The sequence below is a fragment of the Gekko japonicus genome, unplaced genomic scaffold, assembly GCF_001447785.1.
Source record: "Gekko japonicus isolate JY-2015 unplaced genomic scaffold, Gekko_japonicus_V1.1 scaffold3210, whole genome shotgun sequence".
Taxonomy (NCBI): Eukaryota; Metazoa; Chordata; class Lepidosauria; order Squamata; family Gekkonidae; genus Gekko; species Gekko japonicus.
Window position 1 is genome coordinate 111,951 of NW_015164297.1, and position 641 is coordinate 112,591.

The window sequence follows — 641 nt, forward strand, 5'->3', positions numbered from 1 at the left end:
ATTAGCATATTAGGCCACCCCCCCGTGCTACCAGAAGTGTGGTCATCCAGCCGCACCCACCTTCTGCTTGTTATTCTGTTTACCTTGTTTGTTGTCAAAACCCAGGGCCTTTTTTTGTAGCAGGAACTCCTTTGCATGTTAGGCCACACCCCTGACAGCACAGCATATTAGCATATTAGGCCACACCCCCGTGCTACCAGAAGTGTGGTCATCCAGCCGCACCCACCTTCTGCTTGTTATTCTGTTTACCTTGTTTGTTGTCAAAACCCAGGGCCTTTTTTTGTAGCAGGAACTCATTTGCATGTTAGGCCACACCCCCGACAGCACAGCACATTAGCATATTAGGCCACACCCCCGTGCTACCAGAAGTGTGGTCATCCAGCCGCACCCACGTTCTGCTTGTTATTCTGTTTACCTTTTTTGTTGTCAAAACCCAGGGCCTTTTTCTTGTAGCGGGAACCCCTTTGCATGTTAGGCCACACACCCCAAATGTAGCCAATCCTAACGAGTTTCTGCTGTTGGGTGTGGCCTATTATGCCAATGAGTTCCTGCTGGGCGTGGCCAACTCGGGAGCCAGCCAGAACTCCGTTCCTGTGCGTTCCTGCCCAAAAATAGCCCTGGCTATGAACCTGTTTCTTCAG